The 25229-nt window shown below is 42.1% G+C and overlaps 1 protein-coding gene and 1 long non-coding RNA gene across 5 annotated transcripts in view; one reads left to right on the forward strand and one right to left on the reverse strand.

The window, feature by feature from the left end:
• The window catches only part of LOC131184232 (arylamine N-acetyltransferase, pineal gland isozyme NAT-3-like), a 38516-nt gene that overhangs the window by 4086 nt on the left and 9201 nt on the right, over positions 1–25229 (reverse strand). For 2 of the 3 annotated variants that reach the window (XM_058155318.1, XM_058155319.1), the window contains exon 1: positions 746–1266. The exons of the other annotated variant lie outside the window; for it this stretch is intronic. The gene's annotated coding sequence lies outside the window, so the exon portion shown is untranslated. Of the gene's footprint in view, positions 1–745; positions 1267–25229 lie in introns of those variants that run through there. 3 annotated transcript variants of the gene reach the window in all.
• Positions 9673–25173, forward strand: LOC131184240 (uncharacterized). 2 transcript variants are annotated; one of them, XR_009151940.1, is made up of 3 exons: positions 9673–9706; positions 10728–10791; positions 24456–25173. It is a non-coding gene; the product is annotated as an uncharacterized LOC131184240 (long non-coding RNA). The 2 variants fall into 2 exon arrangements; XR_009151939.1 differs by lacking the exon at positions 9673–9706 and adding an exon at positions 9764–10003.

A 25229-nucleotide genomic window follows, 5' to 3' on the forward strand; every position in this document is an offset into this window, starting at 1 on the left:
ACTCCCTCTCTCCCCATCTTTCAATTAAGGTTGAGTATTTGCATTTTTATAATATTTTATTTGTCATTCTCTCTCTCTCTCTCTCTCTCTCTCTCTCTCCCTCCTTCCCTCTCCTCTTTCTCTCCTTCCCTCTGCCTCTCTTCCTTCTCCCTCCTCTCTCTCCCTCCCTCCCTCCCTCTGTCTCCTCCTCTCTCCTCCTCCTCTCTCTCCTCCCTCCTCCCTCCCTCTCCCTCTCTCCTCCTTCCCTCTCCCTCCCTCTCTCCCACTCCCTCTCTCTCCCTCCCTCCCTCTCTCCTTCCCTCTCTCTCTTTCTCTCCTTCCCTCTGCCTCTCTCCCTTCTCCCCCTCCCTCTCTCTCCCTCCCCCTCCCCTCCCTCTCACTCTTTCTCCCTCCTTCCCTCTCCCTCCCTCCCTCCCTCTCTCCCTCCCTCCTTCCCTCTCCCTCTCTGTCCCCCTCTCCCTGCATCCCTCCCTTCCTCTCTCTCTCTCTCGGTTTTGTATAGCTTTATCCTTTTTAACATTGTGAGCCGCCCAGAGTTATTAATATTATTAATAAATTAATAATTTTAAAATATTTAAAATTAAAACAGAAGTCAGAGAAATGTCTAGCAACATACGGATGAAAACACACATGATCTTAGAACACTTTACATGCCTAAAACCACTTTTCTCAGTTTGTCTAGTTTATCTTGATTTTAAGAATGGGGGGGGGGGGAAACAACCCTGAATGAAAAATCATCCTTTACCTTTAACAGTTAGAGGAGATTGTTGGTAGCAAAAAAAAACCCACAGCCAGCGTTGTGATTCTGCACAATCAACAGCTCTTGTTCTCTTTCTCTGCACCTATGTAAGGCTTCGGTCTGGATGAAACGGTATCTTCCCACCCCTTACTTTGTTTTCATCCCGTGCTCCGAACAGTTCACAATTGAAAACAAACAAAGAGGCTACGCAAATCACCTTTTAATGTGCATTTCTCATCTCATACATAATTTAAAGGCATTTAAATAAAGGGCGTTTGGAATCTAATATTTGCTGTTCCACACATTTCTGCTACCGTACACAGTTTTGCACGCAGGCATATTTTCCTTTCTCTTTGTTAGGAACACAGCTCGCTTCTGTTATTTACCTCTTAGCGAAACCTGATAACAACATGTGTTTTGCTGTTCAACTTTAGCTTTCTCTGGTTATTGTTCATCTGCCAATATTCTGTCTCCTTCAATTCCTTCAGATGTCCCTTTGCTCTGAACAGTTGCACCCACCCAAATACTGGCGGAATTGCAGCTCTTTTGTGTTTTGTTTTGTTTTGTTTTTTATAAAGAAAATAAAATGGGCCCTGGAAGTCAGAATTTGTTCCTCCTTTCCTCATATTAATCAACAAAAAAAAAAAGTTAGTAAAAACACCCAGGCAGAACACCCTGCGGAGTTCAATGAACACTCAAGCAGTGCTGAAAATTTTTGTTTCCTGGCAGTGTTTTATGTGTACTTCAAACATGCCACTGTTGTGTTAGTAAAATGATTGAGTGCAAAGCAAAGCGGTGTGTATGTCAAAAGGTAGAATTTACAGCTTCATCGCCATGACTCTTAGTATCTCTCTAAACTAGGAGAGCCTAGATGATGTCGATTTTTGATCTTCCTTCCATTATTCCTTCCAAAATTGTATCCATTTATATATATATATATATATATTTGTAGGTCTTTGATCGAAACGTCGCCAAGACACTTCCAATTTTACACGGGAGAAAACCCGAATAACCAAAGACCTACATACAAACACCCGCGAAAACATCAGAAAACAAATATATATATTTATTTATTTTTGGTTATTCGGGTTTTCTCCCATGCAAAATTGGTGATGTCTCGACGAAATCCCATTTGTCATCTTCAGGCTTCATGCTTCTAGGAGAAATATATATATATTCTGAGGTTTTCGCGGGTGTTTGTATGTAGGTCTTTGGTTATTCGGATTTTCTCCCGCGTAAAATTAGAAGTGTCTTGGCGACATTTCGATGAAGTCTCATTCGCCTGAAGATGACAAATGAGACTTCGTCGAAACATCACCAAGACACTTCTAATTTTACGCGGGAGAAAACCCGAATAACCAAAGACCTACACACACACACACACACACACACACACACACACACACACACACATCACCTCAGAAAACATTTATATATATATATTTGCACGAAGATACAGAGTTGTGAACAACAACCCCATCTTTTGGCCAAAACAGCAATAAGCAGCCTGGGTTTTTCTCAACATTAGAAGCGTATATCAAAGAAAAGAAAGAAGCAAGATATGGCCAGGTCAGATAGTGATGATCTCTAAAACAGAGTAACAGAGTTGGAAAGGACCTTAGAGGTCTTCTAGTCCAACCCCCTGCGAAAGCAGGAGACATTATACCCCTTCTGGTCAAACGGCTGTCCAATTTCTTCTTAAAAACCTCCTGTGATGGAGCACCCACAACTTCTGGAGGCAAGTTGTTCCACTGGTTAATTGTTCTGACTGTCAGGAAGTTTCTCCTTAGTACTAAGTTGCTTCTATCCTTGATTAGTGTCCATCCCTTGCTTTTTGTCCTGCCTTGGGGTGCTTTGGAGAATAGGTGGACCCCCTCTTCTTTATGCCAGTCTCTCAGATATTGGAACACAGCTATCATGACACCCTAGTAGTTCTTCTTTTCATTACACTAGACCCGTGATGGCGATTGTTCCGTCCTCTTCGCCTCTATCTGAACGATGGCTTAATTAGCCAGCTCTTATCAGCTCTGGCAGCAAAAGAGCCAGCATCTGCCAAGAGCCCTCGTTAGCTGCCAAGACGCTGGTGAGTCACAACCTTCAGCTCTAGTCAATCAGTGGATTTGCCTGATACAAAGAGACACACCAGCTCTCGCTGCCTTTTATATCCTGTGGGGTGTGGCTCCATGACTCAGCACTTCCTAGGCCTGCCCCTTCCCTGCTTCTGTTGTTCCCTTCTCTCCTGCCTACGAAACCTGGGATTGAGCCAAGCCTGATTGCTGTCTGCTGGGTCTGCAGGCGTGGCCTGGGTGGGGGGGAAGAGTCAGGGGAAGGAGGCCTCGTTATCTCTTTCACCTGGCCTGCTTCTGGCTCCTGGAGCTGAGCCAAGGAGGCCGGTGCTTCTGAGGTAAGTCCTGACGGCCCTTCCCCCTCACTGTCCAAGTCACTTTCTGGCAGCAGGCCCGGCTCCAAGGCACTTTCGGGCATGGGGCCAGGTTCGGGGGTGAGAGCCACAACAGCGATCCTATGGCATGCGTGCCACAGGTGGCACACGGAGCCATATCGCTGGACACGCAAGCGTTGCCCTAGTTTACCTCTGGTGTGTAGGTGCGCGCCAACCAGCTGATTTTCGGGCCTTCCAGGCCCACCAGAAATCTGGATACGGGCCTTTTCTAGCCTCTAGAGGGCCTCCAGGGGGGTGGGAAAGACCATTTTCACCCTCCCCAGGCTCTAGAGCCTGGGGAGAGCAAAAAAATGGGCATACCGGGCCCATCATGCTGGCATGTGCCAAAAGTGGGGGGAGCATGGGATGGGGATTGCGCACGCAGCGTGAGGGGCAGGGCGGATTGAATTATGGGTGTGGGCACGCGTGTGCATGACCCTCCCACAACACACACACACCATTTTTGGCATGCGACAGCAAAAAGGTTATCCATCACTGCAGTAGACATACTCAATTCCTACAACTGGGAAAACTTGGACTTCAAAGAAGCAGAAAGAAAATAACATTATAAATTGAGCAGGTGGGCTTTCTCTTGGCAAAGGCTGAGTAACAGGGGGTAGCATCTAGATTAAAAATTGCTACTAAATAGCCTCATTTTCTGGATTTTAAATGAAATGGATTCAGTTTGTATGAGAGATGGAGTAGTATTTGATGGCTCCACCTGCAGTAATTTTTAACCAACCCAGTTAATCATACTGCAGGAGCACAGTTTGAGAATATCTTTTCAACTTCCACAGGAGAGAAAACACTGAACAGCACAAAAACACTAGAGAATTCTTGAAAGTCTGGCATTTGATCAAATCAGCCATCAACAGGCACAAAGAGATAAACAACTTCTCCATACCATTCAAAAGAGACCATCAAAAAGCCTGAAGATGATGAGTGAGATCTCATCCAAATGTTGCCTAAATACTTCCAAAACCTGCTTATATATATATATTTATATATATATATACACACATACACACACACACACACACACACACATACATATACACATACACATACACACACACATATATATGTATGTATATATACATATGATGCATCACAGATGCTGCATCACAGCCATCTGCTCAAGACATCACATCACAGAATTCCAGAGGCCACAACACCAAAGCTCAGGAACAAAAGACTAGGACCACACCCATACAGGATGCTACAAAACAGCCGACCAATCGGCAAACACCCACTCCATCTACCAATCAAGATGCACACAGCCAACCAACCCACTCACAACAACACTCCCCACCTCCCCACCCATGTAAGGAATTTGTCTTGGTGCATACGCTCTCAGTGTACATAAAAAGAATAGAATAGAATAGAATAGAATAGAATAGAATAGAATAGAATAGAATAGAATAGAATAGAATAGAATAGAATAGAATAGAATAGAATTTTTATTGGCCAAGTGTGATTGGACACATAAGGAATTTGTCTCGGTGCATACGCTCTCAGTGTACATAAAAAGAATAGAATAGAATAGAATAGAATAGAATAGAATAGAATAGAATAGAATAGAATAGAATAGAATAGAATAGAATAGAATTTTTATTGGCCAAGTGTGATTGGACACACAAGGAATTTGTCTTGGTGCATATGCTCTCAGTGTACATTAAAAAAAAAGATACGTTCATCAAGGTACAACATTTACAACACAATTGATGGTCAATATATCAATATAAATCATAAGGATTGCCAGCAAATCTGGCCTTAGCCAGATGTTACTGTCAGACAAATCCCAACAGCATTTTCTCTTAAACTGACTGAAGGGGACGAGAAGGATGAAAGTCTGCTTCCCCCAAAAAAGCAAAGCGTTAACTCTTAAAGATGCGATTTGGGTTTCTTTCTTCGCAGGTTTTGACTTCTCGCTCCGATAGAGCAGTGGTGAGATTTGTTTCCAAGATGAGAAGAGACCATTCCTGACCAGCAGATGTCACCATAATGTCACTTGTTCGCTTTCGGCAGCTTCGAAATGGATGTTTGGCTTTCATTCTGGAAGGAATTTCCTCCATCAGGGCAGTTTGTGGGAACCACAGATGGTTTAATGGTGGCTTACGCAGGAGACCCAGTTTTCAGTTCTTCGTTTATTCGGAGGCCAAGGGTTGCATGTGCCGTTCCAAATGGAAACTGCTACAAGCTGATTCAGGACGACGGTGGGAGGTTAAAAATGTGCCTGTTTGCAGACCCAGAAGCAGACCTAGGATTCTTTGACGGATTGATTGGGAGCTTCTTTCCTTCTTAGCAATTTTTCGCATTGGTGGGTTTTGTTTAACTGAGGTCTCTAGTTTACACAGCCTTCCAAGTGTCTGAATTTAATCACATTAGGTAAAGGAAAAGATTGCCCTCACAGGTACGTGCTAGTCATTCCTGACTCTAGGGACCGGTGCTCATCTCTGTTTCAAAGCCAAAGAGCCAGTGCTGTCCGAAGACGTCTCCATGGTCATGTGGCCGGCATGACTCAATGCCAAAGGCACACAGAACGCTGTTCCCTTCCCACCAAAGGTGGTCCCTGTTTTTCCTACTTGCCTTTTTTATGTGCTTTCAAGCTGCTACGTGGCACTAGGGATTCGAACCGCTGAACTCCCAACCTTTCGGTTGACAAGCTCAACATCCTTTTACAAAATTAGTGTCTTAGCCACTGAGCCACCGCATTTCCTGCCCTAGGAGACTTGAATTCCTTATGTACCCACCACAACTATACAATTTGGGATGAACATCCTTGAAATGGTATGGGATTAGGAATGGATTTCCAGAGGAAAAAATTTGCAGACTATATGAACCAGGAGCACCACTCAGGTGATCTACAGAAAAGGATGCAAATCAGGGGTGAAATCCAGCAGGTTCTGGCAGGTTCTGGAGAACCGGTAGCGGAAATTTTGAGCAGTTTGGAAAACCAGCAAATACCACCTCTGGCTGGTCCCAGAGGGGGTAGGAATGTGGGTTTTGCAATATCCTTCCCTCAGGAGTGGGGTGGGAATGGAGATTTTGCAGTATCCTTCCCCTGCCACGCCCACCAAGCCACACCACACCCACCAAGCCACAGCCACAGAACCAGTAGTAAAAAAAAAAAATTGGATTTCACCACTGATGCAAATGACCTCTGCAAGGAATATCAATCCTTCCGTTCCCCACTATCCTGTCAGAGCTGAAGAAGCTTCTTTGAATGAGAAGCGAAACGTCTTCAAAAGAAAGAAACAAGAAAGTCCACTTGCCTCCTGAAAAAGCACCTTTGGGACAACCGTGACTTGGAGGACTGAAAATCTCTACAGACTTTTCTCTAACGTTGGCCAAGACAGTTGCTTCCTGATTGACCAGTCATCCTTGGGTCATCTTACTAGTCCAACCCTCCTGTGTGAGCTGGTGAGATGACCTCCAAGGTCTCTTCCAACCCTGTTACTGTTATTATCTTCTGCCACTCCACTAGAGTGGAGGATAGCGCCCAACTGAGTCTACTTTTTTTTTGAAATTGCATTTATATCCCGCCCTTCTCCGAAGACTCAGGGCGGCTTACACTATGTTAGCAATAGTCTTCATTCTATTTGTATATTTATATACAAAGTCAACTTATTGCCCCCAACAATCTGGGTCCTCATTTTACCTACCTTATAAAGGATGGAAGGCTGAGTCAACCTTGGGCCTGGTGGGACTAGAACCTGCAGTAATTGCAAGCAGCTGCTGTTAATAACAGACTGCATTAGCAGCCTGAGCCACAGAGGCCCGTGGTTGACCTGGTGGTCATAGCCGTTGCCTGAATCAGTGCTTGAAACTTTTTTTTTTTTTGGGTGGGTGGGGGGAACAATTATTTGTTTGTTTTCCAACAGCCTACCCACTCATTAATATAATTAGCCATTGTGGCACGGATTTTAAAATTTAAATACCAGGTGTGCAAGCAAGCGTGTGAACTGCTATCAGATTACAATGTGAGGGAAGGTTTAATTAAACCACCTCTCCGCAGACATTGAGGGTGGGGGGGGAGACCAGGGAAATCAACAGCTGTGCCCCATTATATCCTGGAATTCATGTTAAGAGAGAGAAGTCCAGTTGGCATCTGTGGAAGGTAAGGGTTTGGTGCAGGGGTGAAATCTAAAATTTTTCCCTACCGGTTCTGTGGGCGTGGCTTAATTGGTGGGTGTGGCTTGGTGGTCAGGTGACTGAATGGGCATGGTCAATAATAATAAATAATAAAAATAAAAATAAAAATATACAAAACTTGAGAGGCACCGGTCTACTTTCTTTAAAAATAGAGGCCCCGGTCTACCAATTGCTTTTTACTGAGAGGCCCCGGTCTACCTTCTTTAAAAACAGACCTCGGTCTACCAATTGCCTTTTACTGACAGGCTCCAGTCTACCTTCTTTAAAAATAAAGGCACCGGTCTACTTGTCATTTAAGGCCGTTTGAAGCTATATCACCACCGAGCGCTTTAGGGACAGAGAAGAGGAACAGCGAGGTGTGGGCAGTGGGGGGGGCAGGGATTTTTGCTACCGGTTCTCCGAACTACCTGCCCCCATCGCTACCGGATCTCTTGATCCGGTCCGAACCTGGAGCATTTCACCCCTGGTTTGGTGGGTTTGTTTTTTCCCCTCCTCATTTTAATTGCTACTTAGAGAGGGCAGGTTGCTCAAAGAATGTAGCTGGGGAGAAAACTTTTTTAAACTGTCTCCTTCCTCCTGCTGAACTATTAATAATAATACTTGCGTGCTTCTAGTGTTTCAGCTATTATTATTATTATTTTAGAAAGTTTTATACCATGAACGTTAATTATATCGTTGAAAGAACATTGCTTTCAGGCGATGGTGGTAGTAAATATTTATATATTTCCTCCCATTGCACCTGGAGGCCTTTTGAGGGGCCTAACGTGGAGATCAAAGAGCATACAATCACCCATAGCCACTGCCTGCCCTGGGCTCCTTTGCTAGATGGAAGCAATAAAACTTCCCAAGGGTCACTGGAAGAAAAGCAGAAGGTCTCCAAGAGTTCTGATAAAAATCTTTAAGTTCTTGCTAACTGTGAAGGCAAAGGTAATGGTCCAGTCATATCCAGCTCTAGGGGGCAGCGCTCATCTCCGTTTCTTAGCTGAGGGAGCCAGTGTTGTCCAAAGACATTTTCCATGGTCATGTAGCTGGTGTTGGGACTTAGGCCCAAGTAGTTATTACCAGACACGATCAGTCCTAAACAAATGTATTTTATTAGAACATCTGAGAATTACTTCCAAATTAAGTCCAAAACAAAGTCCTTCCGAAAAAGTCCTTCGGCCTTATCACAAACCTTTGTCTTTGGCGTCCTGCGAAAGGCTTTTCTTGGCAAAGCCCCACAAAGTTCAGAAACAGGAGACAAGAAACAATTTTAGCAATGTTGCTTTCCTACAAAGAGCCCAAGAGCCATTGCTGCTCCTTAAGCCTTGGGCAGGGGGGAGCAATAATCCCTTGGCCTTACTCCTGAGTCATCCTTTTTGTTTTAGCTGCTCTTGCCTTCTGGCAGCTCTTCGCATGCGTGCACTAGGAACAGGCTCCTCCTGTTCCTCTGCCTCTCTGCTGTCCGCTTCTGGAGGCTCTGGAGTCCGTGCATCAGTCCCAGATGGCCCTGGTCCCATCTCTGCCTCCGATACAGAGCCCTCGTCTGGACCTTCCCCTGACTCCAGGACTGACCAATTGTCCTCCCCAGACTCCTCACTGTCTGACTCCGCTGCCAGCTCTGCAAACTGCTGGCGGACCACAGCAGCCGGCATGACTACACACTGAGGCAAATGGGAATGCTGATCCCTTCCCACCAAAGTGGTACCTATTTATCTACTTGCATTTGCATGCCTTTGAACTGTTAAGTGGGCAAGGAACTGGAGCAAGTAACGGTAGCTCACCATCGCACAGCTCTTGGGTCTCAAACCTGGGCAATCAGCTTTCCAGTGGACATGTTCGCTGTCTTTAACCGCCGAGCTACCACGCTGTAAAACCTCCAAAATCTGACCTGCACTCCAATGTAAACAGACATGGATTGGAAGACCACTTGGGTTCTTGAGGTGCCTTACTCAAAACAATTCAACATATGCACGGTCACTCATGCTCTCGTGACATCTCGTCTGGATTACTGCAATGCTCTCTACATGGGGCTCCCCCTGAAAAGCACCCGGAGACTCCAGTTGGTCCAGAATGACCTAGACATACCGAGTTCCTGCAACCGTTCTTCATATGTTTTAGCCTCCAGTCCCCTAATCATCTTCGTTGCTCTTCCCTGCACTCTTTCTAGAGTCTCAACATCTTTTTTACATCGTGGCGACCAAAACTGGATGCAATATTCCAAGTGTGGCCTTACCAAGGCATTATAAAGTGGCACTAACTCTTCAGGTGATCTTGATTCTATCCCTCTGTTGATGCAGCCCAGAACTGTGTTGGCTTTTTTAGTAGCTGCTGCACACTGCTGGCTCATATCTAAATGGTTGTCCACTAGGACTCCAAGATCCCTCTCACAGGTACTACTATTGAGCAAGGTACCACATATACGGTACCTGTGCATTTTGATTTTTTTGCCTAAAGGAGTTATGGCCAAACAAGAAACTGGGCTAAATTTGCTGGAATGAATGGCCTGGTGGGCCAAATGAAGTCCATTGAATAGACATTTTCTAAATCAAGGGTTATCTTGAGCCATGGTGGCACAAGTGGTTAGAGTGCAGTAATACAGGTTCCTTCTGCTGACTGCTGGCTGCCTGAAATTTGGCAGTTCGAATCCCACCAGGCTCAAGTTTGACTCGACCTTCCATCCTTCCGAGGTGGGTAAAATGAGGACCCAAAATTGTTGGGGGCAATTATGCTGACTCTGTAAACTGCTTAGAGAGGGTTGTAAAAATCACGGTGAAGTGGTATATAAGTAGCAAAGATTTGTAGCAAGGAAGAAAATAGACATCTGCTCTTCTTTTACACTTCACGTACATTTATGGAAAACTTCAAACTCAACGCATGCTTTATAATGTATGTTCTCTTAACACATCCCCGGGACATTTTATTGCTAAGGTCAAAGTGTCTGTCCTTGAATGAAGGGTATTGTTTCAATCTGATATTGCCGAGTTGGAATTGCGATCACACTATTGACTTACCTTCTCAATGATTAAACAAGGACCAAAGGTCCTTATCACCCAATCAACCCTCCAATGAATACAAAATGATGTCAAAACCAACAACCCTCTTGCAAATAGCAGTTTCCACTCTTTAAACGCCCAGCATTGCTTTCTTCTTTTGTTATGCCCTCTCTGAGGTTTATTTGAAGCTTTGGAGAAATATTGACTTCATAGCCTGGTTGACCACAATAATAATATTCAGGATTAAATCTGCTCATCATTTGGGGGGGATTCGAGTCCCATTTTTTTCCTTTTCTGGATTATTTCATGAATTATGCCTCTTGTCCATTACAATTCTGAATGCACGAATGTTGCCGGGAGGGGCAGAAAATCGTTTTTTAATATATATTTTTATTCAATCCCATTCTTTTTGTTTCAGTTCCCCACTGTCGTGACAATTAAAGAAAGACGGATAAATTGAGAGCCTCTCCATCTGCATATAGGTAAGTAGGAACCAGCCCCAATTTTTTTTTAGGTTCCAGAAATAAATGGGGCCGTCATGAGACATCCTAATGATGCAATTCAGCTTGGATCCTTAGGAATTCAGGCCCAGTTTGTCTTTCTAAGTTTGACTCACACACTAAGGTCCACAAGGAGGAACCTCACCTGATGGATCCCTTGCACTCTACAGCCCTGTTGTTGGCCCTCCTGAGCCTCCCTCTGAACTGCAGCCCCTGCTCTTCCACTCCCAAAGCCCCCCGAGTGATTGGCTGGCTGCGAATTGTCCTAAGTGACCAAAAGTCCGACAGGAACAGTACTTCAATGAATGGGCCGCGGCGAAGGGACTGGGATGTGCCATGGCGAAAGAATGGGGGAGGGCCAGCTGAGGAGAAAAGTTTGTGGCTAACAACACAGAGGCCGAAAACCTTAAGGAGAAACAGGCAAGGTGAAGGTTTCGAGCCGAAAAGTCCCAGTCCGCACACACTATAACCCATCCTTAAATTCACCCAGCAGATTTGAATCTGTCTGGCTGAGTCAACTCTTCCCTTATTGTTAAAGTTTAATCTCGTAGCAGTCCTGTGAATCCAGTTCTGCTAGGAACTGTCCCCCTGATTGAAAAAAACCAAGAAAACGAAATTGATCTAATCCATATCTGTCTGGGTATAGGAAAAGATTATTTAAATAAGAATTCCATTCCAATTTGCAAACCAATGCATGAAAAAGTAGCGGACGCAGAAATACCTGATACTCTCTGAAACGATGGAGGAGCTGATCACAATCAAACCATACAATTCTTACGTAATCATTCAAAGCTCCTGTTCAGAGCACTGGCTTAATTCAGAGCCAATCAAATTGCATTTAGTCCAACTCTTCCTTACTGCCTGACCTGAAAAATCACGGCCCCGTAACCCTAGATAATAAGGCTGATCATATGCAGCCCCGTTCTCATTTTTCTGACGCTCTCCGTTAATCTTCTGTTATGCATGCATACCCTGAAGTCTGACGCCTGGCTAAAACCATCCGTGCAAGCTGGGTGAAATGATTCCACAGATGGGTTCAGTCAGCAGCGCTCAAAATGCCACGTTAATTCGTATCATGTGATCCTGCATCATAGTAGCTCTCCTTGGCCACATATGAATTGTGCTCTAGTTTTGTGTTCTCTCGAATAATACACCAATGGCGTGGAAATGGACCCAAAAAAACTTAACTCCCTTTGAAGGGTCCTTGATGGTCTCTGAGTTTGGTTTGTTGTTGTTGTTTTTCAATCACAGACGTTTCATTGCCAAACTAGGTAACATCCTCAGTGCTGGTAGCGCTGAGGGTGTCACTTCATTCGGGTCATGAAATGTCTATAAGAAAACAACCAAGCTCAGACAGCACCAAGGAACCCTCATTTCAATGGTGAAATCCAAATTATTTTACTACTGGTTCTGTGGGTGTGGCTTGGTGGGTGTGGTGTGGCTTGGTGGGTATGGCAGGAGAAGGATACTGCAAAATCCCAATTCCCTCCCCACTCCTGGGGGAAGGATATTGCAAAATCTCCATTCCCTCCCCACTCCTGGGGGAAGGATATTGCAAAATCTCCATTCCCTCCCCACTCTGGGGCCAGCCAGAGGTGGTATTTGCCGGTTCTCTAAACTACTCAAAATTTCCGCTACCAGTTCTCCAGAACCTGCTGGATTTCACCTCTAGCTCACTTCAACCCTGCACTACAAATATTCTTCTTTACCTCCCTTTCTCTGTCTGAAGTAACATTTTACAGCAGGTAATCTTGATCCTAAGAGTCCGTAGAAATTTCACTTACTAAGATAGGCTTAATTTCCTTTTAAGTAGAGCGACTTAAATGTTTGTTAAAAAATAGTTTAAAAAGTTAAAAAATAGTTTAAAAAAAGAATGAAAGGGAACGAACACTAATTAAAATGGAGAAATTAGAACTTGAGGGCGAAAGAAGATATGATTTAATGAAATGAGCAAGGAAATATTAGGAAATGAATAAAAATTATGAAAAAAGAACATAGTGGCAAAAAATGTAACTAAGTAAAATGTATTTGAATATATTGAATCGTATAAGATATGATATGGCCAATACTCTGTTCATAAATCATGTATGTGTGTAGGAGGGGAAAACTAAAAAATGAATAAAAACTTGATCTGAAAAAAAGTTTGTTTAAAAAATGCATACATAGATAGGCGTTGATATTCATAAGTTGCATAACCCCTAAATTTTTGGTTGTTGAGCACATGAGAGTTTTGAAGTTTTTCCTCTTTGTTCTTTTATTTTTGTGCATAAATATTCAACAATGAATAAGAAACGATAAGTTACTTCTTAAAATGAGAATTGAATGTAGATTTAAACCAGGGGTCTCCAACCAACCAAACTATGAGTACCGGGACAAAATTATCCCCTCAAAATGCTTTGAGTATTCTTTGAGTATTTGAGTATTCGATGAGTTTCAAAGCAATTGGCTACTCAGGTACCACTGTATTCCTTAGAATGACAAGTAGTGAGAAGAATCAATGAATGTGGCTTCAAACAGAGGCAATTAATGTGCTGAAACAACACACACTCTGATCTATATTGATATATTGACCATCAATTGTGTTGTAAATGTTGTACCTTGATGAACGTAACTTTTCTTTTATGTACACTGAGAGCATCTGCACCAAGACAAATTCCTTGTGTGTCCAATCACACTTGGCCAATAAAATTCTATTCTATTCTAATAAAGTGCAACTCTGGTTAAACTTTATTTCGGTTCACACATTGAGTAATCACTTGCTATTTTTCATGGATGGCTATTAATGCCACGTTTTATTGTCTTCATCATGAACAAGCACTGCTTGTTTCACAATCCAGGCAATTAGCAGGAGGCAGTCCTTTGTTCAGAAATTTCACAGTACATCTTAGTGTTTCATTAGAGTTAGGAACTGTGACATTTGTGCTTGTGTGCGTACGTGCTGTAAATTAGGGCTGGATCAAATGAAAAAGAAAGAATATTACGAGAGTTTCATTTGTATTAGAACGCCTGGTGCATGTCAAGTTGGGGTAAGACATCAGGATTGGACAAGGATCAAGAAAGCTCAAAGAGTATTCTTCAAAATGAAGAAAGGTCTTCTGCAGTCACAACATTAGCCTAAGACTGAAAATGAGGCTTGTCAGATGTTACATCTTTTCTATCCTGCTCTATGGAGTAGACAGTTGGTCTCTGGCAGAAAACCACTTGAAGAGACTAGAAGCATTTGAAATGTAGATTTACGGATGGCTATTATGTATAAGCTGGGTTGACAAAATCACAAATGAGGAGGTGATAAGCCACCTGGGAAAGCCAAGGGAAATAATCACAGCCATTAAAAAGCGAAAGTTAGAATATTTTGGACATGGGATGCAACTGTTGTGGTCTGCCAGCAGCCTGCGAAGCTGTGGCAGTGAGGAGGCTGGGGAGGACAATGGACTCCTGGACTCTGGGGAACGCCCGGACGAGGGCGGAGATGGAGCTAGGGCCATCTGGGAGCAATGTGCGGACTCTGGAGCCTCCAGAAGTGGATGGCAGAGAGGCAGAGGAACAGGAGGACCCTGTTCCTAGTGCACGCATGCAAAGAGCTGCCAGACAGCAAAAGCAGCTAAAGCAAAAAGGACAACTCAGGAGTAAGGCCCCTCCCATAAGGCTTAAAAGAGCAGCAATGGCTCTTGGACTCTTTGTAGGAAAGCAATGTTGCTACAATTGTTTCTTGTTCTTGCCAAGAAAAGCCTTTGGCAGGGCGCCAAAGAAGACAAAGGTTTATGATAAGGCTGAAGGACTTTTTCTGAAGGACTTTGTTTTGGAATTAATTTGGACTAAGCTGAGAATGAAGTAATTCTCAGTTGTTCTAATAACATATGTTTGTTTAGGACTGATTGTGTCTGGTAATAACTCCTTGGGCCTAGGTCACAACAGAAACACCCAGAAAAATATGTCATCCTTCACTTAACCCTCCAGGGAAAGATTGAAGGCAAACGAGGTCCAGGCAGAAGAAGAACATCATGGCTTCAAAATCGAAAGGACCGGTTTTGACAAAACTCAGCAGCACTTTTCATGTGGCTGTTGAGAAAAATAGGATCGCCAATGTCCGATGACAGATATGGCACAAGAAGAAGAAGAAAAATCAGGACTGGACCTATCTAAAGATACTTTCTCCCCTTAGCTCCCTCCCTTACATTAATTTTAATTCCTTACATCCTTTATTTCTTTAAACTCTCTGGTCTTTATTCTTTGATCACTTATTCATAATCATTGTTCTTTAATCACTTTCCCATTTTTGACCATTAGTGTCATGATCATGTTGGTGGGACCCTTAATTCTACATATTTCAAGGCCACTAGATGAAAAAAGTCAGTAATAACTTCATTGTTAAGTCTATCCAACACGCCAGTTCAAAATGCAGCTCGAAGATAATTTGAATCATCTCCAAAAACTGAATTGTGTTGTTGTGTTTCAAATCAGAAAATCAAGTTTATTCCATCAGACTGAATGCCCCTTTAAATTTATTCGGATAAACTTTTGCATATAATAATATTGCAAGTTGATTTTTTATTATGTATTTGTTTTGCAAATTAGCTCTAGAGTTGATATTTTACAGCGATCTTTCAAGACTGTAGAAATCCACAGATGTTCTGGCTAAGCCAATATTTAGCACTGGGTGTTACAAATTCTCTGCCAAAAAAGTTGAAGTTAAATGCAAACCCTGAAGCTAATATTCTTCCTCAGCGGTTAGAAAACTCTCCGTCAGGGATGGTAAAAAGAGACATCCTTTGGTGAACTCTGTGGGATATGTATTAAATCCAGAAGAGTGGTTACAGATAGTTGTAGACAAGTGAGAAACTGATTTGGATATTTATGTGATTAAGTAAATAATTATTAGTGCATGTTTCACTAAGAAGGAATGTATGATTGTACCATGTCTACTTTAGCTCTGAAAAAGGATAGCAATATCAATAGCACTTTAAATTTATACACCACTTCACAGTAATTTTACAGCCCTGTCTAAACAGTTTTACAGAATCAGCACATTGCTCCCAACAATCTGGGTCTCCATTTTACCGATCTCGGAAGGACGGAAGGCTGAGTCAACCTTGAGTCGATCTGCATCGAACTCTTGTCTATGGGCAGAGTTAGCTTGCAATATTCCATTCTAACCACTGTGCCACCACAGCTCTTTGGCATAAGGATGTGTACCCTATCAAAGGTTTACATTTTACAGGTGGTCCTTGTTTAACAGCAACTATTCAAACTTAGGACAGTGCCGAATCAGTGATAGCTACAACTGGTCCTTATACTTCTTGTAAAATAGAATAGAATAGAATAGAATAGAATAGAATAGAATAGAATAGAATAGAATAGAATTTTTTATTGGCCAAGTGTGATTGGACACACAAGGAATTTGTCTTGGTGCATATGCTCTCAGTGTACATAAAAGAAAAGATATGTTCATCAAGGTACAACATTTACAACACAATTGATGGTCAATATATCAATATAAATCATAAGGATTGCCAGCAACAAAGTTACAGTCATATAGTCATAAGTGGAAAGAGATTGGTGATGGGAACTATGAGAAGATTAATAGTAGTGCAGATTTAGTAAATAGTTTGACAGTGTTGAGGGAATTATTTGTTTAGCAGAGTGATGGCCTTCGGGAAAAAACTGTTCTTGTGTCTAGTTGTTCTGGTGTGCAGTGCTCTATAGCGTCGTTTTGAGGGTAGGAGTTGAAACAGTTTATGTCCTGGATGTGGGGGATCTGTAAATATTTTCACAGCCCTCTTCTTGATTCGTGCAGTATACAGGTCCTCAATGGAAGGCAGGTTGGTAGCAATTATTTTTTCTGCAGTTCTAATTATCCTCTGAAGTCTGTGTCTTTCTTGTTGGGTTGCAGAACCGAACCAGACAGTTATAGAGGTGCAAATAACAGTTGTCCTTGTGTTCTTGTGTTCACATGATCACAACACATGACCTTCCTTGCTCGCTTCCAACAAGCAAAGTCAACGGAGAAGCCAGCAGGAAGTTGCAAGCTACAGTTTCCTCACTTAACGATAGCAACCGGAACTGTCAGAACTGTTGTCACTAAGCAGTATGACTAAGCATGTTTTTGAAACGATGACCATGTTTGTTTCTTTGCTTGCTTATTCATTAAATTTCTTTGCTGCCCATCTTGCAGAGGTGATTCTGCTTAATAATTGGGGATTTCTGATTCCAGTTTAACTCTGTTAAGTGAGAGCAGTTGAATTGCTTTGATACCAGAACATTGTCTGAAGTCACTGCAGCATGACCCAGTTTTGCAAGTCTTAAAAAAAAATCAAATTGTTTTGCAGCTTGATCTGAGCTTTGACCATATTGACTGACCAAATTTATTTATTTATTTATTTATTTATTTAGATTTTTATACCACCCTTCTCCCAAAGGACTCAGGGCGGTGTACAGCCAAAGTATAAAAAACAACACAATGTACAATTAAAACAAAAACTTAAAACAAACATAATCCATAATGGCCGAAATTAAGACAATCAAATTTTAAAACCCTTAAAATTTATAAATAATAACCCCGATTAAAATTATTTAGAATTAATAGTTTAGAATTAAAAATTTAAGCCAGTCCCGCTTGAATAAACAAATGCGTTTTCAGCTCACAGCAAAAGGTCCGAAGGTCGGGTAATGGCGCAAACCAGGGGGAAGTTCGTTCCAAAGGGTAGGAGCTCCTACAGAGAAGGCCCTTCCCCTGGGGGCCACCAGCCGACATTGCTTGGCAGACGGCACCCTGAGAAGACCCTCTCTGTGTGAGCGTACGGGTCGGTGGGAGGCATAAGGTAACAGCAGGCGGTCCCATAAGTACCCGGGCCCTAAGCCATGGAGCGCTTTAAAGGTGGTAACCAAGACCTTAAAGCGCACCCGAAAGACCACAGGTAGCCAGTGCAGACTGCGCAGGAGTGGTGTTACGTGGGAGCAGAGTGGGGCTCCCTCAATCACCCGCGCAGCTGCATTCTGAACTAACTGAAGCCTCCGAGTGCACTTCAGGGGAAGCCCCATGTAGAGAGCATTGCAATAATCCAAACGAGAAGTGACAAGAGCATGAGTGACTGTGCATAAGGCATCCCGATCAAGGAAGGGGCGCAACTGGCGGACCAGGTGCAAAGATCAGCTGCACCTAAATAATGGACTAATGGTTATAAAATAATAGTTCTTTAGGCACCAGGAGAGAAACCAACCAATCAATCAATCACCATAGAGCTGGAAGGGACTTTGGAGGTCTTCTAGTCTAAACCCCTATACATTTCAGACAAATGTCTGTCCAGTCTCTTCTTAAAAACCTCCAGTGATGGAGCTCCCACAACTTCTGAGAACAAGCCTTTCCACTGATTCATGGTTCTCACTGTCAGGAAATTCCCCCTTAGTTCTACATTGCTTCTTTTCTTGATTAGTTTCCATCCGTTGTTTCTTTTCTTGCTTTCAGGTGCTCTGGAAAATAAGTTGACTCCCTCTTCTTTGTGGAGCCCCTCAAATATTGGAAGACTGATCATGTCACCCCTAGTCCTTTTCTCTAGACTAGACATATTCAGTTCCTGCAACCGTTTTCCCTATGTTTTACTCTTTACTTCAAATGTGTCAGTTTTCCCTACTGGCACATGAAGGCAGGATGAAAGTAGCTTCCAGTATTTTTGAATTCAGAGAACGTTCTTTTCTTCGCGTGGTTGACGATTATTCTAAGTACTTGAAAATCCTAGACTTGGGATGATATGTTCTTGGCTGCGATTACTGGCAAGTGAAGTTCTCAGATTGCAGGACATGGGATTCCTGTTGAGCTTGTTTGAGATCACGTTAATTTTGCAAGTATTTACACATAAATCGGACGTCTAGCACAGTGCTTCCAGCCCTACCTCTCTGCAGTTCTGGCCCTGCAGAGAGGATGAGTCACAAAAATGTGGCTGTAAAAAAATGTTTGGGGGAGCCCCCGTCCATCCCTTCCTGTGCTTGATGAACACATAAGTGTCGAGGCTTACTGTTCCTCCCTCGTAGGTATTACTGGAAAGATTGTGGCTAAAGCGATGACCTAGTTTTGCAAGTCTTTTAAAAAAATCAAATTATTTTGCAGGTTGATCTTATTGAAACCTCAGCTTTGACCATATTGACGGGCCAAAGATCAGCTGTACTTAAATAATGGTCTCATTCATTCATTGGCATCCTTCAGTCTCAAAAGACTATGGTATCATGCTCTGGAAAGAGATCCTAAAACAGCATCTAGTGTGACTAAAAAGGCCAATTCGTGAGTGGCAACCCCTTCCACACTGAGGGCAGATACATTCTGTCCCCTGCCCAGCCCCCAGATTTCGCTGGTTCCAAGACTGCCTCTTTGCCTCAGCTGCCGAACAAATGTCTCTTTGAACTGGAGAAGGCCATGCTGCGTCTTTAGCCTCATGGGATTGAGGCTAAATGATTGGAGGTCAAGGTTTCCCAGTTGTTAATGTCCATTCCCAGGGCCTTTAAGTTCCTCTTGCAGATATCCTTATATCGCAGCTGATTGATTGGGGTATTGTTTATTTGACTCTTTATTTATTTTATCTATTTATTTATTTTGTCACAACAATATATATACGTATCATACAGAAAAGATTATATAGTGTATAAACATATATAAGAGTAAATATTAGGAGGTATAAGCATATATATATATATAAGAAGGAGAAAAAGAAAACCAATAGGACAGGAACGGTAGGCACGTTTGTGCTCTTATGCACGCCCCTTATGGTCCTCTTAGGAATGGGGTGAGGTCAATAGTAGAAAGTTTTTGGTTAAAGCTTTTGGGATTATGGGAAGAGACCACAGAGTCAGGTAAAGTATTCCAAGCACCGATGATTCTGTTAAAGAAGTCATATTTTCTGCAATCTAGATTAAAGCGGTTAACATTAAGTTTAAATCTATTGGTTGCTCTTGTATTATTGCAATTAAAGCTGAAGTAGTCTTTAACAGGAAGGACATTACAATAGATGATTCTATGAGTTAAATGACTGTTTTATGTTATATGACTGTTATATGATTGTTGGTCTGATGTTTGCTTGGTACTCAATGCACATTCAGGTAAACAACACCCCAATCAAGAAACTGCTAAAATACAATAAATAACCCAAACAAATAATCTCTAAGGCCACCCCCACCAACACTGGCAGGGCAAGTCACCAGAATATAAACTGGAGAGCAAACCCCACTCTTTTCTAGCACGGATGATGTTATCTAGTTTGGGTAATGAAACATCTGCAAGAAAACCACCAAGCTCAGAGAACACCAAGGATCTCCCACATGTCAACCCTGAGCTACAAATATTCTCCTTTGTTGATACCTCTTGTCTTCCTCAGCGCTGAGTAGACTTTTCTGAAAGTCCCACCACCTTACCAGTTCATTCATTCATAACATAACATAACATAACATCAGAGTTGGAAGGGACCTTGGAGGCCTTCTAGTCCAACCCCCTGCCCAGGCAGGAAACCCTACACCATCTCAGTCAGATGGTTATCCAACATTTTCTTAAAAATTTCCAGTGTTGGAGCATTCACAACTTCTGAAGGCAAGTCGTTCCACTTATTAATTGTTCTAACTGTCAGGAAATTTCTCCTTAGTTCTAAGTTGCTTCTTTCTTTGATCAGTTTCCACCCATTGCTTCTTGTTCTACCCTCAGGTGCTTTGGAGAACAGCCCGACTCCCTCTTCTTTGTGGCAGCCCCTGAGATATTGGAACACAGCTATCATGTCTCCCCTAGTCCTTCTTTTTGTTAAACTAGACATGCCCAGTTCCTGCAACCGTTCTTCATATGTTTTATCCTCCAGTCCCCTAATCATCTTTGTTGCTCTTCTCTGCACTCTTTCTAGAGTCTCAACATCTTTTTTACATCGTGGCGACCAAAACTGGAAGCAATATTCCAAGTGTGGCCTTACCAAGGCATTATAAAGTGGTACTAGCACTTCACGTGATCTTGATTCTATCCCTCTGTTTATGCAGCCCAGAACTGTGTTGGCTTTTTTAACAGCTGCTGCACACTGCTGGCTCATATCTAGATGGTTATCCACTAGGACTCCAAGATCCCTCTCACAGGTACTACTATTGAGCAATTCATTCATTTCCTATTCTTAAGGCCAAGGAAATTAGACAAAGGAGTCTTGGCATGGTGGAGGAAAGAGATATTTTATTATTTATTTATTATTTATTTTATTTATTTCATCAAGCATGTATTTTATGAGAGATACAAGTGTAAACATAATTATAAATACATAAAAATGGATATGAATGAAAAAAAACATTAGGACAGGGACGGTAGGCATGCTGGTGCGCTTATGCATGTCCTTACAGACCTCTTAGGAATGGGGGGAGGTCAGAGGTGGGTTTCAGCAGGTTCTGACCAGTTCTGGAGAACCAGTAGCAGAAATTTTGAGTAGTTCAGAGAACCGGTAGTAAAAGTTCTGACTGGCCCCGCCCCCATCTATTCTCTGCCTCCCAAGTCCCAGCTGATTGGGAGGAAATGGGGATTTTTGCAGTAACCTTCCCCTGGATTGGGGAGGGAATGGAGATTTTGCAGTAACCTTCCACGCCCACCAAGCCACGCCACGCCATGCCACGCTATGCCCACCAAGCCACGCCCACAGAACTGGTAGTAAAAAAATTTGAAACCCACCACTGGGTGAGGTCTACAGTAGTTTTGGGGATTTGAGGAAGTCTTATATATTGGAAAAAAGAACCCAAACACTAAGTACAAGCTTGATGGACATTACCTTACAGATGATCCCCACCCTGTTAAAGACCTTGGAGTTTTCATATCAAATGATCTAAGTGCCAAAGTCCACTGCAACTACATAGTAAAAAAGGCTCTAAGAGTTGTAAACCTAATTTTGCTTAGCTTCTTTTCCAAAAACCCTACACTACTAGCATACAAAACATTTCCTAGACCTATCCTTGAATACAGCTCACCTGTCTGGAACCCATACCACATCTCTGACATTAATACAATTGAATGAGTCCAGAAATATTTTACAAGAAGAGTTCTCTGCTCCTCTGAAAACAACAAAATACCTTATATACCTCCAGACTTGAAATCCTGGGATTAGAAAACTTAGAACTCCGCCGACTCAGACATGACCTGTGTTTAACACACAGAATCATCTATTGCAATGTCCTTGCTGTTAAAGACTACTTCAGCTTCAATCGCAATAATACAAGAGCAAACAATAGATTCAAACTTAATGTTAACCGCTTCAATCTTGATTGCAGAAAATATGACTTCTGTAACAGAGTTGTCAACGCTTGGAACACACTGCCTGACTCTGTGGTCTCTTCTCAAACTCCCAAAAGCTTTAACCGAAAACTATCTACCACTGACCTCACCCCATTCCTAAGAGGACTATAAGGGGCGTGCATAAGTGCACAAAAGTGCCTACCGTTCCTGTCCTATTGTTTCCTTTCATTGTATGTGCTTGTATGTAATGTTGTGACAAAAGAAAAAAGGAAAAAAAGAAACCACAGAGATACGGAATCAGCATTCTTTTTTTCTGGCAGGTGTTTTCTTACTAAGGTAGGTATCCGCGATCTCCGAAGCCAGGCCTAAGCAGAGCATGTTGTAAGCAGCCTAACTGCTAGACGTAGTAATTACGTTTTTTCCTGGTTTGATAAGGTTTGATTATTGTTGTTCTACATGTACCATTGCTTTGTGTTCTTGGCTGACATCCTGTGGATAAAAGGACTTGTTTACCACATTGAACCAGCTTGGCTGTGGACCTAGGCCATAGGGCACTGCTAGGTCAACAAAACCTACAGGGCAGACCTGTGGGGCAAACATAATTCTCCTTTCCCAGTCTTCATTTTTATTCCTCTCCCTCTGCCAACGAACAGAGCTATCTTGTCCAAGGGGCACTTTCAACTCGCCATACGGCTATCTACCTACCCATGTTTCTGATCTGAAAGAGACCCACAGCAGAAGGACCTCCTTGATGGTTTTTCATGGCTCCCCATTAAAGGGAATTCATATATAAGGTTGGATCACCAAAGAAGTTGCTTTCCTTGCCTTGAATCAGAATGCAGAACTGAGGTCAGCCTGAGTTAAGGTAGGCTTCCCACTGATCATATGTTGCTCTCCTTATTGACTAACAGAATAACTGAGTTGGAAGGGACTTTGGAGGTCTTCTAGTCCAACCCCCTACTAGAACAGGAAACCCTATACCGTTTTAGACAAACAGCTGTCTTCTTAAAATCTTTTTATTTATTAAAATAACCTACCTACCTATCTACCTACTTCTCTTTCTGTCTATCATCTATCTAACTATCTATCATATTATCTATCTATTCATAATCATCTTCTCTATCTATCTATCTATCTATCTGATCTATCTTCATCTATTCATAATTCTCTCTCTCTCTCTCTCTCTCATCTCTCTCTCTCTCTCTCTCTCTCTCTCTCTCTATCTGATCTATCTTCATCTATTCAACCTTATGATTTATATTGATATATTGACCATCAATTGTGTTGTAAATGTTGTACCTTGATGAATGTATCTTTTCTTTGATGTACACTGAGAGCATATGCACCAAAACAAATTCCTTGTGTGTCCAGTCACACTTGGCCAATAAAATTCTATTCTATTCTATTATCTCTCTCTCTCTCTCTCTATCATCTATCTATCTATCTATCATCTATCTATCTATCTATCTATCTATCTATCTATCTATCTATCATTATATTATCTATCTATTCATAATAATCTTCTCTATCTATCTATCTATCTATCTATCTATCTATCTATCATCTATCTATCTATCTATCTATCTATCTATCTATCTATCTTCATCTATTCATAATTATCTCTCTCTCTCTATCATCTATCTATCTATCTATCTATCTATCTATCTATCTATCTATCTATCATCTATCTATCTTCATCTATTCATAATTATCTCTCTCTCTCTCTATCATCTGTCTGTCTGTCTGTCTGTCTGTGTCTGTCTGTCTGTCTGTCTATCTATCTATCTATCTATCTATCTATCTATCTATCTATCTATCTATCTATCTATCTATCTCCATCATCATCATTATCTGCCTGTGTATCTGTCCGTTTGTTTGTTTTTGCCCGTCCTGCAAAGGTGAAGCCAGTTTGCCCATGACAAAGAAACAAGTTCCTCTACAAACTCAGGAGAAAGGTTAGGAAACCCAGATGCCTTGTGTTCCCAGCTCCTCTGAAATGTCAACTTTGCGCTTTCTAACCACTCGCCATCCTAAATAGGAAGAGACAATCCGTCAGCAAGGAAGGAAAAGATCTCATTTCTGCACTGCCCACTTTGTAATTTCCAAGAGCCCCTTTTTAACTTTTCATGTCTACCTGAGCTGGTAAATTCACTCCTTGATCTGACAGAGACTGTAATTACTCTATACAGTAGAAAATGAAGTGCCACCAATGTTGTCACTTTAAAAAAAAACCAAACCAAACCAAAACTCTCTTTTCTAGTTCTCAGTCTCTATCTGCTTTTCACAGTGAAAATGAAGAGTGGATAACTAGATTTAAGACCAGTTCAGGGTTTATACCAGCATTTGGGATTCAAAAGCACTTCTGTGCATTAGGGTAGATGTCTACAGCTTATTAAAGCAGCTACCTCTTTTCCTTCAGCTCTTCAGAAGAAGCTTCATGGATGAGAAGAGCTTCTTGGATGAGAAGCGAAACGTCTTCAAAGAAAAACCACAAAGTCCAGTTGCCTCTTGAGAAAGCACCTTTGGGACAACCATGACCTGGATGACTGAGAATCTCCATAGACCAGAAAGGAACCGATAAACAGCAGATAGGTTTCGCTCTCAAGATTATTCTTTATTGTCTCGGAAGCGAAACAGAAACTTCTAAAGTTTGGACAGTAAACAGAATCCGTTTTCTGAATTCACGATCCCAAAGAAAGGTATGGAAGACTTACAGAAAATAGAACTGGGAGCTGGATAGAAAGAGAAGATGGTGAATTTGGAGCTCATCGGGAGCATTTCTTAGAAACAACATAAACCAAGTTGTCTTCCAGCGCATGCCAGCTATGGAAGAGACTCGTGACCTAAGAAAATGGAATTTTCCTTCAAAACTGGCTGTCTCTGGCTTCAAGCAATGCTTGATGAACTTTCCAAAGCCTGCCAATATCTTGATATCTATGTTATTTATTTTATCAGAAAGCAATCTTCTTCCTTAATCCTTGCTGGCACCATAAGCACACCATGACCTGTATTTTTTATATATCCATCTACATTTCATATCAGGTCAAAGTCACTTGAATCCTCCTTCGTCTTCGTCTCTTTGATCCTTCATTTCTATGACTTCGCTTTTACCTGCACCAACACTACCAACGATTTAAAAATGCAGTAAGTATGGAATATCTGCTCTGCTTCGTTCATGCTGCCTTAAGGTATT

Source organism: Ahaetulla prasina, chromosome 12 (assembly GCF_028640845.1).
Source record: "Ahaetulla prasina isolate Xishuangbanna chromosome 12, ASM2864084v1, whole genome shotgun sequence".
NCBI lineage: Eukaryota > Metazoa > Chordata > Lepidosauria > Squamata > Colubridae > Ahaetulla > Ahaetulla prasina.